Below are 18,281 nucleotides of genomic sequence, written 5' to 3' on the forward strand. Positions count from 1 at the left end.
GCAATGAAACGAAAGGCCACTCCCAACATTTGAAAATTAAAGAAAGTAAGTTGGGCCTAATACCAAACATAGACTGAACAAAATAAGCAACTGGGTAAAAAACCACAAATAAACTGAGCTCAAAAAGAAACTTATAATTTTTTACAACTTGTGAATCACAAGGTCATATACTGTCAATCAAAATGAACCAAGATTGCACACAGGATTACCTTAATACTCTACTCAAAACACATGTCAGTAACCAAGCAGTTGTCCAACTGACACAACAGCAAAATGCACTGTAGTGGGACAGCTTCCTGGACTTCCTTCACTTTCACAGCCCAACATTTGGCACCCAGGGCAAAAAAAATCTATGAGAATGCACACAAGATCCTTGCACAGATGATAAAACGGTGCTGCTTTCTGCTTTTCATACACTTTTTTCATGAAACAGGGCTGGGCTGTGAATGTGGTCCAGGAAGCTGTCCCACGTCAGTGCATTTTGCTGTTGTGTCAGTTGAACTGCTTGGTTACTGACATGTGTTAAAAGTAGAGTTTTGAAGTAGATCTGTGTGTAATTTTGGTTCGATTTGATGAACAGGATTTCAAGATATGACCTTGTGAAAAATTATCTTTTCTTTTTGAGCTCAGTTTAGTATTGAAAAAAATTAATAAGTCGGTATGATAAAATAAAGTACAAAATCAATGAAAATAGATGCGTTTTACGTTAATGGTCAGGTCGAAAAATATTACTTGCATATTGTACTGGGTGCATCTTTCTTTTTTCTAGTAATCTGTGATATACATGTACCTAGTAATACATGTAGTTCTTTAAGTAATTCTGATAATGCCTGACTGACGTTTCATTGTTGTACAGTACTTTTCACCCAAATATTGTTTGTGGCATGTGGGCCATACTTAAGTTGACCTCAAATTTATTTGAGTGCAAAAAAATTGGTTTTTTTTCTTAAATTGTAATTTTATATATATATATTTTTTTGTGTTTTGATGTCTGAATGTAGCCCTTGTTCTGTATGCCAAAAGCGTGTTAAGAAAAATCACAGAAAACTGAAATGTAGCACTTGTAAATGTTTTGTGCATAAATCATGTAGCAATCTGAGCAGAAAAGAATTCATGAAAAATGACAATCATTATTGGTTTTGTGTAAAATGCAATGATACAATGAATTTACCATTTAACCACTTCATTGATGATGAAAATTTCTTATTAGAATTGTATAAGTATTTTGATATTGATGATACTCCACGTGAATTTAATGTTGATAAATATGAACACTTGGCTATTGATCCAACAAAATACCAGGATGATATGAATACAGGGCAATTTAACAGTCACACTAATTATTATACTGATACTAAGTTAAGAGATGTTACTAACGAATCTTCTGAAAATTTGTCACTCCTTAATTTTAACATCAGGAGTCTGGATAAGAACTTTGATTCGTTTAGAGATTACATGTGTACTACCGTAAACGTTCGCCTAATGGCGCTTTTGAATTCTTAGAAATGTGAGAGCGCCATCCTTGTAAAATCTCAACAGCATTAAGGATGCGTGTATGTTAAATTGAGCAACCTGGACATAATGCCTCAGAAAAAAATATCGTGACATGACCCAATACTTTAGGTCACTAGGTTAGTTGCTAGAGCAGCAAATGTTTTGGGGTTTCTTCAGGTATTCTTTCTCAAAGTGCCATTGGACTTAATTTGTAAATCGATTCATACGTTATACCTAACTCATTTTGGTAAATCTTTTTATAACATTGTAATTTCTTCATATTTGTTTAATATTCTTCAGTTCAAAATTACACCCTTCTATTGTCGGACCCGTTAGCTCAGTCGGTAGAGGGTGCGCCTTGAATGGTGAATGGTACTTGTTCGAATCTTGATTACTGCCCCCACTTTTATGTGAAGAAGGGTCAAGAAATGTTTTTGGATTTTGTCCCCATTTTACGAACGAATATTGTGAATTTTTTTTAATTTAATTTTAATTTTCTTATTTTTTTTAGATAAATAGGCACTGCGAACAAACGGCAACAAACCCGCTGACAAAATTTGCTCCACCTGCTACCTATCAATGCGTGATATATTCCACTACATTTAACAGTTAAATGACCTTTGAAAAATAAAACGGCCTCAATGTTTCAAATTGTGTAACTACATTACTTTATTCATTTATGCATTATAAATGATCAGCTATTTTTCTTTTCTTAAAAGGATCGAACCCAAGTAGATCAGACCATTGATCATATAACTATCAGACCACGAAGTAGTTACGTAACTCCGTGATGGTATCGGAACCAAGCACTGTTTGTATGGCGATCATTACGATCACGCTATTTTGGTATGCCTTTTTGTGTACTGATTGTTTCGATCGTGGTTCATTACTTAAGCGAGTGATCCCGTTGACATAGTAACATTACGTAACTTCGATACCGGGCTTCGATACTGAATAGTTGTTGAGTGCACATAATATGGAAAGCCATTGGGGTATTGTGCATGTGCCTTCCAAAGCGCCTTATAACATGTTCTCATTGTGTTGTGGAATCTAGCCAGTATTCAATGATAGCTATAGAGGCCTTGAGTTTATCGATTGGCTCCAAACAAAGGATTTGAACCGGTTTCTTCCCCGTAATCATGGCGCAGTGCAGTCCATTCAATCAAATGTTGTCATCAACCTATTTGATCGTAGTGCATTTTGTTATGTGTGTGAGACGAACTGTCGCGGTAGAATGCATTTGTTGAATGCATTTGAGTAGTCCGCCATATTTACGGGATGATACGTCATATGCACAGCCTCTATTCAGTTGGTCGTTGTATGATTTTGTTCGTTCACTCATTCAAATTTTATTTATGGGTCAGTCCATGTTAAAACAGACTGAGTGTACACCCACCCTCTTGGATTATGCTCTCCTTTGGCTCAGGGGTACCTGTCATGGACCCCTAGGTGAGGTCACAAGAAAAAAATTCAAATTCAATTTCGTTTCCGAATGGCGGGCCATCTAAGTTTGGCGACCTTGACCAAAATTGGGAATTTAAGGTGTCCAAATGACAAAGCGCTCTCTTTGAGAGGCATTTTCTTCTTAATTAAATCAGTTGTGACCCTCTTTTTGAATGTGGTCACTCACTGGCTGTGTCTGAAATGCCTAATGCCAAAAAAGATTGATTTCGGAATTTCGTTGGGATTTCAGAGGGGCTCAAAATCAGCACTTCATACTGTTCAATCAAATTATCTTTGATTTTGAAGGACCCATGATAATGCCACAGTGCACTTATAGGTCCTAATTATGTTCAGAATGGATTAACCATGTACCAATGTCTATGAGCAATTCAAAAAAAGAGAAATTTCTAGACCCCCTACAGAATTTTAGGCCCCCTAAAGTGGATCAGCCACAAATGGCGCTTAAAATCGGCAAATTTTGACACCTAATAACTTTAGGTGTACACCAGATATGAATTTCTAGTCTTTTGCATCTGAAAGAATGTAGTCTAATGTTACTAGGAACATAAGATTTGTTTTGTATTTTTGTGTTTTGATACTTTCAAAAGGTCGTTGACCTATGAACATTTTTCGTCATAGCGCCCTCCTGAAAGGTCTGACACATAACAAACTATACATTTTTGGAATCCTCATGACCATACGAGTAATTTGATATATTACTTGACATAATTGGGAGCATTCTGAAAATTTGACCCCCATAACCTGTACTTTGCATGTGCATTGTTGCCAGGAAGTGCATTTTTGACCCCTTAAAAATCCTACAGAGGATTAGAAAGTAGTTTTTCTTATTACTTGACTCAAGAGCAACTTGAAATATCAGGATAAATAATACAAATGGCTATAAAGTGATCAAAAATATAACAAAATATCATACTAAAATTGGCATTTTGTACCGTATCCTGTATGCATGGTATGTTAGGCAAAAATGACTATTTTTGAAAGCGTCAACTTAATACTAAAACACAAAAAATACAAAACAAATCTTATGTTCCTAGTAACATTAAACTACATTCTTTCAGATGCAAAAGACTAGAAATTCATATCTGGTGTACACCTAAAGTTATTAGGGTCAAAATTTGCCGACTTTAAGTGCCATTTGTGGCTGAACCACTTTAGGGGTGGCCTAAAATTCTGTAGGGGTCTAGAAATTTCTCTTTTTTTTAATTGCTCATAGACATTGGCATATGGTTAATCCATTCTGAACATAATTAGGACCTATAAAGTGCACTGTGACATTATCATGGGTCCTTCAAAAATCAAGATAATTTGATTGAACAGTACGAAGTGCTGATTTTGACCCCCTCTGAAATCCCAACGAAATTCCGAAATCTATCTTTTTTGGCATTAGGTATTTCAGGCACAGCCAGTGAGTGACCACATTCAAAAAGAGGATCACAACTGATTCAATTAAGAAAGAAAGTGCCAATCAAAGAGAGCACTTTGTCATTTGGACCCCTTAAATTCACAATTTTGGTCGAGGTCGCCAAACTTTGATTGCCCGCCATTCGCAAACGAAATGGAATTTGAATTTTTTCTTGTGACCTCACCTAGGGATCCATGAAAGGTACCCCTGAGCCAAAGGAGAGCAAAATCCAAGAGGGTGGGTGTACACTCAATCTGTTTCGACATGGACTGACCCTTATATCATTTGAAGACTGAGCCTATTGTGATACATTTTCCGTGGAACAGTTTCAAACAAATATAGCTAGGGATTATTGGGGCAGAGGTTATCTTTTGAATCCTCTTAGAGGGCTATCATTTTTTTTTTTTTTTTTTCCCAAATTTACAAAAAGTCTGCGTCAATCAAATTGCGCACCCCCTATTTCGGCAACAAAAATTTTATGATCCCAAACCCCAAAATTGTATTGAAATTAGTCTTTTTTAATAAAATAACACACTTTCTGTGGTCATCGTGTGACTCCCTACATTTTGGTCATAAAACATTTTATGACCCCCTCCTATTATTCTTTCCAAGACTTTATGACCCCCGTATATTTGGGACCCCCCCTTTCGAATGAAATGATATACCTCTTATTGATATACAACTGATGCATAGGCAAGGACACTCGCGCGAATTGAAAGACTTGTCGCACGCGACAGTTCGTCTCACACACATAACAAATGCCTATACAATCAAATAGGTTCATTACAACATTTGATTGAATGGATTGAGTTACTCTAAAATGAAACGATAAAAACAAAGAATCATGAAAAAAGACACATACAAGATAAAATAATAAAATTATATAAACAATGTTAAAGATAAAATCAAGAAAATAGAGAATAAAATTTCCTCAAATCAGAAAAAAACAAACATTGACAGACATCATAATCTGTCAGAAATTACTGCATGAGATTCGAACCATCAATCTTCTCCACAAGTTCTTTTTATCCTCGCACTATAGTCTAATGCTCTGCTCACTGGGCCACAACGTATCAGGTGAATGATTACCGCATTATCATGAACAAGTTTGTTCGATCTTGTTCATAATTGTATGTGTCGATGGGTTTCACCCTTTAACTACACGTACCCTTAATGATCAGCGATAATAGTCGGCTTTTACAGGGATGGCGCTCTCTCATTTCCATGAACTCCATAGCGCCATTAGGCGAACGTTTACGGTATTGATATTGACTTTCATGTTATAGGATTGGTGGAAACATGGTTAAAAGAAAAGCCACATGATTATTTTAATGTTAGCGGTTATAATCTTGAATTTGCAAACAGAAAGAATAAAGGCGGTGGTGGCGTTTGCCTCTATATGAAGAACAACATACATTATAAACTCCGTGATGACTTGGATGGTATTGAACATCCTGAATATGTTGAAAGTCTCTTTCTAGAAATAGAAAGAATAGGATTGCAAAACATTGTTATTGGTGTTGTATATAAACCTCCTGATCAAGGGATACATGAATTCAATGGATGGAGTTCTGTCGATTATTAATAAAGAAAATAAACTTGTATACTTGATGGGTATTTTTAACATTAATTTGTTAAATGAAGATGTTCATGTACCTACTGCTGAATTTCTAAATACTATGTCATCTTATTCCTTATATCCATGTATTACAAAGCCTACAAGAATTACCACAAAAACAGCTACTCTTATTGATAACATTTTTACCAATTGCTATACATGTCAAACATCTGGAATCATGGTAACAGATATAACCGATCACTTTCCAATCTTTCTATCTACAAATTTAAATTTGTACAGAAAGATTGATAATCTTCAAGGTACCTGTAATTTTAACATACGGTGTAAAACTGAGCAAAATGTACAAAAATTTCAAAATGAGCTGAAAAACGTAGACTGGGATTTTATTTGTTCATCTGATGATGTAAATATGTCATATAATAAGTTCATTGAAAAATTTATGCTACTTTATGATGAGTGTATTCCAAAATGTAAACCCAACAAGAGGGCCAAGAAACATGACCCTAGATGTTCTTGGATAACTAAAGGGTTAGTAAAATCGATTCGTAGAAAGAATATATTGTACAAGAAATCAATCAAAAAACCAACAGAGGAAAACATTTCTAAATATAAATCATATCGTAGTAAGCTAACATCTTTACTCCGACTGGCAAAACGTCATTATTTTTCTTCATTGCTTGAAAGAGAAAGGTACAGTATGAGAAATACTTGGAAGATTCTCAACAATATATTGAGAAGTAAAAGGCGTAACATGTCTCAAAAATTTGTAAGTAATGGGGAAACAATAACAAATCCTAAGATAATTGCTGATAAGTTCAATGAGTATTATTTTCAAATATTGGACCCAAACTAGCACAAAGTATAAGCCATACTGGTAAAGATTTTTGTGATTATCTAAAAAATCCAAATAGTTCTACATGTTTCTTTAAACCAACCACTGAAGAAGAAATTCTGAAAATTATTGCAACTTTGGGTAGTCGAAAAAGTCCAGGTCACGATGGTATAGGATCCGATATTGTTAAAAGAGTTGCGAATGAAATTGCATATCCACTGCAGAGGATTTTAAGTCTCTCTTTGAACACAGGAGTTGTGCCAGATGATTTAAAGATGGCAAAGGTAGTTCCAATATACAAAAAAGACAACCCTGAAATGTTTGGTAACTACAGAACAGTTTCAGTGTTACCATGTTTTTCTAAATTGCTTGAACGGATTGTGTATAATAGATGTATTGATTTTTTTTTAAGTTCAATGTTTTGTATGATAAGCAGTATGGCTTTAGAAGCAACCATTCCACATATATGGCAGTTTTGGATTTTGTATTTGACATTGAAAATGCAAGTAGTGAAAAGAAACACACAGCTGGTATTTTTATGGACCTGTCAAAAGCATTTGACACCATAAATCATAATATTTTGATAAGCAAACTGGAACACTATGGTTTTAGAGGAGTAACATCTCAATGGTTTTCAAATTATCTTTCTGAAAGAAAACAATATGTGTCATACAATTCAGAAGTCTCATCTTATGAACCGATTTTATGTGGCGTTCCAAAAGGATCAATATTGGGTCCTCTGCTTTTCATCATCTATATGAATGACATCGCTCACACATCTGAATTACTATCATTCATTTTATTCGCTGATGATACCACTGTTTTCTACTTACATGAAAATATTAATGAACTCTGTAATGTAATTAATAATGAGCTGAGGGAGGTAATTAACTGGTTCAAAGCTAGCAAACTTTCACTCAATGCAAAAAAGACAAATCTCATGTTTTTAGGTATTGTGTCCAAACCAAGGAAATCAATGACAATAATAATGTAATATCTTTAGATGGTTGTAAACTGGCTCGTGTTAAAGAAGCCAAATTCCTGGGTCTAACTATTGATGAAAATCTTTCTTGGAAGAAACAGATTGTTAATATTTGTAATGTGTCTTCTCGAAATATTGGCGTTTTGAACAAGGTGAAGCATTATTTACCCGAACAAACTTTGTATAACCTTTACTGTTCACTAGTTGTACCCTATTTTAATTACGGTATTTTACTTTGGGGAAATGCAAACAAGGCATATCTGAACAAATTATTTAAGCTACAAAAAAGAGCTTTAAGAATAAATCTCATAGTCCGTATTTAAGCCATTCAAGACCACTTTTTGATAAATACAATGTTCTTGATATATTTGATATGTACAAGAAAGAGTTGTCTATTTTTATGTATAAGTATACCCAAGGTATGTTACCAAAATCATTTGATGCTATGTTTAAGAGTCTTAAGGATATTCACAGTTATAATACTAGAAATAAGCATAATTACCAACTGCACAAAACAAGTACTGTTGTCTCAAATGGTCCAAAAATTTGGCATCAAATACCTTATGAGATTAGACAGGCTACCAACATTTCTCTCTTTAAGAGAGGAGTACATGCCTTACTGAATGACAAGTAGATCCAAGCATGTTTTGCTTCATTATTATAGTGTGATATTTCTGTTAATCATTCTATTAAATCATTGCCTCCACTTAATATGTCATCTCAAAGTTGTTTATCATTGCTTTTATGCTTTATATCAGTGTTTGTAATTTGCTATATGTTAATGTTAAATACTCATGATTATAGTACAATATTATATTTAAATTGATTGATTCATTATATTTGTATTTAAATTTTTTGGCTACAGATCCTCGTTTTGTTTTTGTTCTGTTTTAATTTGTGTAATTTAATTATACAGAGGGTGCAGCATTTACAGGCTTCGCTTATCGTTGTACCTCCTCCATCGTGTTGTACTTTTTATAATTATTGTATTTTGTTGTCATTTTTGATGGAAATAAAATAAATCTGATTGAAATCTGATTGATTGATTGATTGCATATAAAATTAGCTTTCTTCTTCTACTTCTTCTAATGCAAAATTTTTTGATGGGGCACAACATACTGCAGTTACTGTCCGTTTTCCTATACACAATACACAGTGCTCTCACCATTGACGCGTGACCCCTACAAATGATGTACGTTGCAAGAATGGGCACTTGCCTAGTTAACATCACTGTGTGAAAAATAACCAGCCAATATGTTAGCTATTCTCCAAACTTCTAGCAAATATATTTCTCTAACATGACCTAAAATTACAGCTAGGTTAGATGTTCAGAAATAGTCGCACTTTTGTCAAATATGAGTGAGGGCAAGGCATAGCTAGCCAACTCCCCGTGTTAATTGAATGGAGATTTGACCGAAAATATTGGTATCGGACCGCTCACTTCTGAAGGATGCCACAAAAAAACGATACAAGCTACATCTTAACTATTCTCTGGCAATCATCATGATGAGTTTCTTATATAGTATGCCGAAATTGGGTACTGTAGGTGATTGACAAAGGGTCGCACTTTTCTGATAAATAAGTGACAGTGAACATGAAATATCAGCGCCCATAAACCCAAGTTAGTAGCTAGTTAGTGGAGGCCGTCACGGGACTGATTATTGATTATTGAAGTGCCTTATTAATAGATACGCACGATTTAGGGCAAGAAAAACAAACCGGGACACTTTTGGAGACATCATCATCATCATCATCATCATCATCATCATCATCATCATCATCGACATCATCATCATCATCACTTTCTACATTTTTTCTAAACAACATAGGGCCTACCGTTTTAATAAGATTTTTTTCTTGAAATGCATGTAACTATAATTATTGTTTAGAGCGTGATGAAATAAAACATCACGATTTTCATCACAAAACAAATATAAAGCATAAGAAATCGTTTGTTTTAGAGCGTGATGATGAAATAAAACATCACGATTTTCATCCCGAAACAAAGTAATACATAAGAAATCAATTTTTCGTGAGTGATGAAATAAAACATCAAAATTGTCATCACGAAACAAAGTAATACATGAGAAATCGTTTGTTTTAAAGCGTGATGAAATAAAACATCACGATTTTCATCACAAAACAAAGTAATAGGCCTACAAAAGAAATACATTTTTCGAGAGTGATTAAATAAAACATCACGATTTTCATCACGGAACAAAGTAATACATAAGACATCGTTTGTTTGATTGCAATCAACCGCGACAGTTCGTCTCACACACATAACAATGCACTGCGATCAAATAGGTTGATGACAACATTTGATTGAATGAACTGCACTGCGCCATGATTACGTGCACCGGTTCAAATCCTTTGTTTGGAGCCAATCAATAATTTCACGTACAGCCTCTATGCAAATTAGAGTTTACACACGCTGCAGCTGGGGTGATCGACCGAAGCTGGTTGCCGTTAGGCTGAGTTCACATAGAAGTATACGGTATACGGTATTCGCTATACGAAATACGCTCATTCATTCAGGCTGAGTTCATATAGGAGTATACTATGTGAACTCAGCCTGATCGAATGAGCGTATTTCGTATAGCGAATAGCGAGTTGTCAGTTTACCCATTTTCTTCGTCTTATCAAATGCTTGTAACTTTACTTCTTGAGGTCACATTGCATTCAATGAGGTGTCATAATGTGCAGAATTAGATAGTGCATCTATTAAAAAAATGAATTTGCCCACGTATGGTTTAGGTTTTTAAAATTTGGACGGTATACGCTGCACTAAAATCGAACATGCGCGATTCCCACTATACTATACTATATGCAGGTATACGGCCTTTTCGAATAGCTCTTATGTGACCCGGTACTATGAAATTACCTTGCTAGATTTAATCTATACGCGTGCACCTGCAAAACGTGCATCGTATACCCGAATAGTATACTTCTATGCGGTCGTAGCCTTATGTGACCCGGTACTATGAAATTGCCTTGCTCGATTTAAGCTATACGCAAAACGTGCACCGTATACCCGAATAGTATACTTCTATGTGAACGCAGCCTTAGTGATCGAAAGCATGAGCTTATTTGCTTTACTGAATCGATTTACTGGATTAATTTCCTGTTAACTGGGTTTAATGCCACAAAGGTCGAATCGCCTTTGCCATGGACCATGACTGCATCATGACGTCATCATCTCTATATCTTCGTGTCAAAAATTGCCGTGATAGTACGGCGAATCCTCTCGTTTTACAACAGCTACGCATGGCTATTTTGTTCGAGATAGGCCGAGCGACTCAGGCTAAGCATACCATATGCACACGATATGAGATACCACATAGCCTGCAACAGAGTTTCTATTCTATGTTTTTACGATTTGCGCATGATGAAGTACCCCATATGATATTACCATTACAAGATAATTCGATTTTTGTCAGGTAAACCCCAGGTTTTGTTTCCAATACACTAACTGGAAACGCAATACACTAATCAGCGGGGATTGCTGTTTGCTGTGGATATATTTTACTGCATTTTATCCGTAACGATTTTGAAATCGTTCGTCAAAATTGTGATATATTCTGTTTCAGAATTACAATTATATAAAGGAACACCTGTACAAAATATTAAAGCACAAGTCTATACAATGTACTATATCAACACACTATACCACTTTCTTTATCTGCGCCAATAATAGAATATTGATTTCAATCGAATTGAATACATCTCTCCATTTTGAGTTTGTACTGAGCGATCTGGCGATCGATTTCTAGCCAATCAGATGGGACTCCTTTTCTTGCGATCGGTGAAATACCAATCGCCCGTCGATCACCAACCATACTGCAGTTACTGTCCGTTTTCCTATACACAATACACATGTGCTCTTACCATTGACGCATGACCTCTACAAATAGCGTACGTTAGAAGTATGGGGATTTGCCTAGTTAACGTCGCTGTGTGAAAAATAACCGGCCACTATTAAAAGTACTCTTCTAAAATTCTAGAAAATATAGTTTTGTAACATGTCCTAAATTTTTAGCTAATTTAGATGTTTGGAAATATGCGTACTTTGGTGTTTTAGGAAGGATTATAAACGACAGATAACACCAAAAAGTATGAAGAAATTATTTCCAAACCGTGTTAAAGTCAACAATCATTATGTTGCTCATTTTCAAGAATGATGGTTAACAAAATACAGACACATGTGCACAACCAGAGAAGATCTGATTTAATCAGTTGAGCTGTTTTCAATGAGTGTTATCTTGGTTTAATAGCTTTTAATGGGGTTTAAGTCCTGCAAAGTTCGTGGTGAATTCTACTGTAGACATGACTGCATCATGCGGAGTATTAAGTTTATATTTATAATATAGGAAATAAGAAATACATTATAGGACCTACCTGCTACCCGGGCATAGCCTATCACGGATATCAGTTACCGCCGCCTTCAAACAGCTAAATCTGGAAGAAAATGGCCGTCACACTCACTCACACACGCATATTGATTAAGAAACTATAATACGGTATGCATGTATATTATATATATACTTCATAATAAATACACTTGATATAAACGTGGGTTGAAACCACGAAGCGAATCTTTTGTACCCAAATTAGTTATATTGTGTTATTGTATTGTGATTTTTGAGCCATAAAGTTCAAGGTAATCAAGGTAAACGTGAAACAAGTTGTGCTGACCATAACACCCGAATCAAAATGTATTCCCCAAAAGTCTAAATCAAAAACCAACCAACCAAAATCACTAGAAAGAAGCACATTCAATGATCAAAGAATAATATGCTTATGTGCAGTATCAAGTGGTTAGAAACAAAATATATAAATCAGCTTAAGGCGTGGGGTATGGGCGAACTTGAAGTACAGGTATCTGGAGAGGGGAAGCAACGAGTAACCCCAAATCACAGCGGCAGATAGTCACTGGGCCGCCGAGTGCGAATATCTATTTATTTTGGAAGATTCGTGTTTGTTTTAAATTTTGGGGCGTTTTTCCCAAATTTGATATTTTTGGTGATATTTCAAAAAACCGACATGCCAAAGACAACTCTTTGAGCACATAGTTTGTTATAGTTATTGCAGTTCCACATACCTTTGCTTTGGTGATTTACTAATATTATATATTTTATGACTGCAATTTGACGTTTTAAGCTTATAATGAAATTAACGTGAATATTATAGTCACGCTGCTTTTAGAATTCTTACCTGATCGTCGGCTTTTGCAGGCAACAGAATGCAGATTGGCTCACGATAGGTGTCGTATTCCTTTATGTGGGTCACTTGATGATAAAATTACTTTGAATTGTATGTAACAACATACAAAATTGCGTCTGGAAACCGGGTCTGGAACTGATTTTGGGACAGCCATAGACTTGTATCGATCTATTGAAAATTTTGACCTTTCATATTGAAAATATGGACTTTTTTACCAAAAAGACCTATATTTTTTTGGTGTTTTGGGGGGGGGGGGAAATCCATATCTTCAATACGAAAGGTCAAAATTTCAAAAGGTCAAAAAATCTTAATTATTTGATATCATCAGGACATTTTTCGTATTCAGAATGCAATTCGATATGTCTGATGTGCTCTAATGTCCCACAATAAATACTGTCCAAAGGCTCATACCCCATCCCTTAAGTATGCCAAAAAAACACCTGAAATATATAGCAAACTATGTTTAACATGTGGTTCTAAGCGGAAGAATTTGAGAGCCATTTGTATCAAAATCCGAACATTTTGTTTCATGCAAATAAGCATTTCTTCTCTTCTTCTTTTTTTCTTCTTTTTTGGCTCTGTTTGGAGGTCTTTTAGAAATGCTTACAACACCAACAAAAGCATTGACGTTCCAATTTTTTCTAGGTCAAACGTACATTTTATTTACTAGTCTATATATCGACGTTTTTTGCAGCGACAGACGCAGCGGCTTTTTGCCACAGCGTCTGCAACAATAAGGAAAAAATGCAGGACAAAAGGCTGTTGCAACAAAATAACAGCAGCAAGAAGTCAAGAAGTCCCTTATGGGATGTTGGCTGCCATGATATTGTATATTTGAAGGGCTTTTTTACCATTTTCGTACAATTTTGCTCTGCCCCGAATGTCACCTTCCCCCCACCACCACCAACAACAACACCACAACCACCACCAACACCAACACACCAGTACAACACAATCCTATGCGTCTTGTTCCACAAGGAATGGTGCACAGTATCTAAAAGAAGAAAAAGAATATTTGCATCGCATATTTGGAAAACGAAACTAGATGCCACGTTGTTCACCCAGTTATTGCTTTTAATTCTCTGAATATGTCCGAAAAAGAAATGGATAAGAATTAAAGATTCTACCAAGATTCGAACCCATCAGCTGTTGTACCACATAATCAATAATGAACCTTGTATCTGACTATTATCACTCAAACAAGTGCATACCTTCTTAAAGGCGTTTACTATACATGATGCAGTCATGTCTACAGTAGAATTCAATTCGACCTTTGCAGGACTCAAACCCCATTAAAAGCTATTAAACCAAGATAACACTCATTGAAAACAGCTCAACTGATTAAATCATATCTTCTCTGGTTAAATACACACATCCTATGTTTCTGCTTTTACACGTACAATGGAGCAATGCGCTGGGATTATCCTTTCAGTTGGGTGAACGATTATAAAGCGAGCGCTAGAGAACAATTGTGTGTGGGCTTTGTTTACGAAATGAGACAAATACGTGCTTATTGTTAACCAGCGTTCTTGAAAATGAGAAACATGGTGGTTTGCAGACTTAACACGGTTTGGAAATAATTTCTTCATATTTTTGGTGTTATCTGTCGTTTACATATCCTTCCTAAAACACCAAAGTACGAATATTTCCAAACATCTAAATTAGCTAAAATTTAGGACATGTTACAAAACAATATTGTCTAGAATTTTAGAAGAGTACTTTTAATATTGGCCGGTTATTTTTCACACAGCGACGTTAACTAGTCATATCCCCATACTTTTAACGTAGGGCTATTTGTAGAGGTCACGCGTCAATGGGAAAGAGCACTGTGTATTGTGTATAGGAAAACGGACAGTAACTGCAGTATGACATCTGTGTTGATATGGCAGTTGGAATTCACGGAGTATACATCCGGCGCCGTGGCTTAGCGGTTAAAGCGCCTGTCTAGTAAACAGGAGATCCCTGGTTCGAATCCGGGCGGTGCCTTCTTATTTCTATTTATTACTGCATTTATCTTGGCTCTTATAACATACTTTTATGTGATGAAAATTTAAGTTTTCACTATCAGATATACTTTTTTTAATTTTGATCCAAACTAATGCAGAACATCACAATTTCATTCAGGCGTCTATTCCCAACTCCAGCTATATTTCATTAATTTGGCAAAACAAGGTAATGTTTTGTTTTAAGGGTACTTGCCCATCAATTTCATTCAGGGGCGTGTTTGAAAAACGGCACAGCGCATTAGTAAAAAGAATAAAAAATACTAAAATTTTCACCAGGGTTCGAACCACTGCCACCAAGGCACTATGAATGCTAACGATGCCTACCGTGCCACGGTGACTGTGGTTAACATTCGGCGATTTTCAAAGATATACATATCAACACGTTTCTAGTGTATTGAAAATCAGATTTTGGTAGGTCATAAAAAGACATATGACTTTACTTGTCTGTTTGTTTTTCATTTAATACAAATTAATTTTGATGAATTGAACTGTGATAAACGACGATTAATTTTGTAATAATAAAATGAAAACGCTGGGTCATTCACGACGTCAATTGTAATTCATGTCAAAACCTGGGGAGTGACCACATACATCCGTGTACATGCGCAATCGATACTCAATGATCCAGACATAGTGCACTTACGTCCACGGCGAATTCACCGTGACCTTTCCAGCCATAAACCCGCTTATTGAAGATTAAACCGATATATGCAGTACTAACCCATTATATAGTAATCTATTGTCCAATGCAAATTTATTACCACCTGATAATATTGATCCAATGAGCGACCGAATTGTCCGCTACGGACGACGACTAATCCAATCGATAATGACTCTATTGACATGTACGAACGGAGCCCCACTGATCGAGTTTTGGGATATTTTTCACTGGTTTGCAGCTATTTGCTGTCATTTACTCATCAAGGCGGAGTACCGTTATTATAAGGACTATGCCAATTATTTAAAGATTGACATGTAGAGAATTAGCTATTATTGATTGACAGAAAGTACTAAATTTGTACCTATGACGGTTTTATGACGCCAATATTCAAAATACGATCAAAAAATGGCTGCCCGGTGAAGTAAAATGTGCATTGGAATAACACGGCGAGTTTGGATAGATGGTAGGATTTCTTTTTAATAATAATGTATGTTCCCCCGTTATTAAAGCTTGTACCGGGTCGAAGATTCAGATATTTGGAAAAGAATAAGTATTTGAAACAGAGAAAAGTACTAAAATCATAGCTTTTATACTTTTGATATATGATACTAACTAGTTCGTCCTCAATAGCTACAACACGGCGCTACCAGTAGGGTTCAATTGCCTATTGTGAGTGCCCCTGTGTTGTGTGCATACATGTAGTTAACAATAACTGCATGATGACAATACCGTTTGAATATACCGCCCTTGTGTATGCACCTGCTTGACACATCTTGTCACTTGCGGGAAGATATACTATAGGCCTATACCCTTATAGCTTACAATAGATACCCCACCTTAAATAGCTCTCTTCATTAACTCGGTGTGCCAGTATATACGCGTAGTGTACGCACTTTGAACCATATTTTGTTCAAAAATGATAGGAAGGGACTGTTTTCAGCTAAAATGTTGGCTATCAGCTGATGCTCAATGATATCGGGAAGTGTTGCAGAAAGGTAAGCGTACTCTTTATTTTGTCAAAATATCACATATCAATGAATTTAAATTGGAAATCCAAAAAGGAAATGTCAGGTCAAAATTCTCACCTTAGAATTATTGTGAAATAAAATCAAACCAAATTTAGGCTCCGCAAACAACGTCCAATTATTCCCATTGGTGTTTGCTACACGTGCATATAATAAATTATGATTTGGGGCCAGTTTGAGAAGAGTTAATGCCTCGAGTTTCAAAATACACCGAGTGATGTTTTTTGATCAAAACCATCGACAATTCAAGACTCTGTAAAAACAAATCAAGAATTATCTGGGATAATTGCAACTAAGTATAATGAAAGTTATGATCTAAGCTACCAGATGCATCATTAATTTCCTGACTATGATATTTAGTTGTGGGAAAAGATTAATTTAATGTTTTGGCGGGATTATTTCCCGTCAAAAATTTCAACCAAAAAGAGCATGTAGCCTTAATCGCAAAAACTGGAGTAGATCGTGAATTCGTGTATAAATCAGTCAATGAGATCGATTCGCTCAATTTGTTATGACTAATATTTGAATGAAATGAATTTAAACTTGGGATCCCAAGATTTTATTAAAACTCCTAGGGCATTGTTTTTGCATGGTATTTTAGTTCAGTAAGTGCATTATACAATCGTATAAAAATCAGAATTTTGAAAAATAAATTGAGGCGTCCTCATCAGCAAATGTTACACCGGTGCTTTATCTTGTTTCATGCATGTAGTCATTATTAACTAAATGTGAACATTGATGGCGCAATTTACCTTAATCTTTACATATTTACAATTGATAGGTACTTGTATACTGCCATTAAAACATTTCATCATGAAATGAAAGGAATAGCTCATATTATTTGGCTAAATTAAATTTAAAACATATATAAATAGCGCCCTCAATTTTCACACTACTTTTACAGTTTATATATAGAATTAAAATTACCACAAAAGGCAAGAAAGATGAATAAGTGTTAAAATTAGCTACAATAAAAATCGTTGCTTTAAGAAGCAAATACTAGTGATTTTAATCAGTTTGCTCTAAAGTAAAAATGCTTTACTTATAAGTAAATAACTTAACAGGCAGGACCTCAGAGAGCTGACCCGAGAGTGAAATTCAGGGCCCTGTTTTTTAATGGGAGGAATTAAATTTTCCTCAACTTACTTATGAATGAAAAAAGTCCTTAACTTTTGGCGATGTTCTATGTGTTTCCTAAGCCCCAGACCCAGGGCGTTTCCCCGTCTTAGCAGCGTAGGCTACGCTGCGTAGCCAAGACGGGCTGGAGTTGGTGGCCGGGTTGGTGGCAGCTACAATATACCTCCGCCTACGGAACATCTTTCACCCACCCCCTTTTAGAACATCCCCCGAACATCTTGCCTCCCTGTGGGATGCTGGCTGTCGTGATTGAAGTTTGAGCCCAATGTAAGTCACTTTTCCTTTCCTCCTTTCCTTCACTTTATCCCCTCCTCACCCCCTCTGAAAAATCTTGGGTACGCCAATACCCCGTACCCATTATCGACGGTACTCTAAATAAATATGGTCCACTAGACAAATTCGAGATGTAACTGTAGACTAGAATTGATGGAAACCTCCAGAGGTTAATTTCTTTAATTTTCAGGATACAATACAAA

At 35.7% G+C, this 18,281-nt stretch overlaps 1 non-coding gene across 1 annotated transcript; it reads left to right on the forward strand.

Moving 5' to 3' along the window:
- The first annotated feature begins 14,889 nt into the window (after window positions 1-14,889).
- Window positions 14,890-14,962, forward strand: Trnat-agu (transfer RNA threonine (anticodon AGU)). Its single transcript has one exon. It is a non-coding gene; the product is annotated as a tRNA-Thr (tRNA).
- The last annotated feature ends 3,319 nt before the right edge of the window (window positions 14,963-18,281 follow it).

This window comes from Amphiura filiformis, chromosome 18 (genome assembly GCF_039555335.1).
Source record: "Amphiura filiformis chromosome 18, Afil_fr2py, whole genome shotgun sequence".
NCBI lineage: Eukaryota > Metazoa > Echinodermata > Ophiuroidea > Amphilepidida > Amphiuridae > Amphiura > Amphiura filiformis.